The following is a 1,384-nucleotide window of genomic DNA, read 5'->3' on the forward strand; positions in this document are numbered from 1 at the left end:
AAGAAATCGAATCCAGTGTTTGATTGCTACTTACGTTATCGACTCCCATATGGACACAAATCAAACATGACTCTAGTGAAATTTTACATTTGAATATAAAACAGGTAACTAAATACTGTTCTTTAATATACCGTAGTTGATGGCTTAAAAGACGCACGAGGATATTAAATGCACCCTTATTTCAGTAGCGTATATTCAGGAAACAATCTTTTTAGTATATTAAAGCATGAAATATAGACTCAACTTCGCATGTAGGACGCGGGTTGGTTTACTGAGTAGAACGTGCGTCATATATGCCATCAAATACGATACGTTTAAATCCATACGTTTAGTGGGAGAATGTACTGGATTAGATGAACTGTAGCACTTTCTTGACACCTACTATATCAACCACCAGAAGCTGCAAAACAAAACTCACTGATATTTACAATCAGATCGTGAAAGGATGTGACTAAGAACTGCAAGCTGTTTTGTTCCTTTCACTCATTACGCCATCGTGTTATAGATATTTAAATGCGAAGCGAGCTGTTATTCCTAACCGTTGTCATTAATTGAAAGACTGATGTTTACAAATAAGTTCTGGTTATAGTATTTATGGAATTTGATCCAGGAAGTCATTATGATTTTTAGAACTTTCAATTTAGAAAAACACGCCGAGGGCTGAAGTGATGAGACGGTAACCACCCCCACCATCACCCGACCACCCATTCCCATCCTAAGCTAAAATGGAGGTAAGCGATCTTGCCACCAAGATTGTTTGGGTCCACGAGATGTCATTCTGAAATGCCATAATACATCTAACTGTAACTATAACAGTAACCATCAGTTAACTGTGACCACCACAGGCTAGAAGTTTCCCACTGATGCAAGCCATAGTGTCATCATTAAATTAATTAACTTCGTTAGGTTGCCATGCTGCATTCAAGTTCTGTTGCATTAGCTTGGTGAGTACTGGGCGCTGTAGAGCAGACTCAAATCAAAATAGTACTACATACAAAGGAAATTTGCATAAGTTCTAATGATTATGTTGTGACCACATACCTATAAGATTGCCAAAATTATAGTTATTGAACATTTATAAAAAAAAAAAATAATACAAGCGTAAACACCTTAGAGTACTGTACCTATATCATAGACAATGCTGCTGCGACGCACACAGACCACGTAGACTTCACTTCACCAAAACTCGCAAAAATTAATGCGAGTGAAAAACAAAATTCAACAACACACGCGCGGGCGTGCATATTTATACGTTTCAGTTATGCGGCTGCGGTCATGGTGGAGCACTACCATTATATGTATATATATATATGTGTGTGTGTGTGTGTGTGTGTGTGTGTGTGTGTGTGTGTGTGTGTGTGTGTGTGTGTGTGTGTGTGTGTGT

This window comes from Octopus bimaculoides, chromosome 1 (genome assembly GCF_001194135.2).
Source record: "Octopus bimaculoides isolate UCB-OBI-ISO-001 chromosome 1, ASM119413v2, whole genome shotgun sequence".
NCBI lineage: Eukaryota > Metazoa > Mollusca > Cephalopoda > Octopoda > Octopodidae > Octopus > Octopus bimaculoides.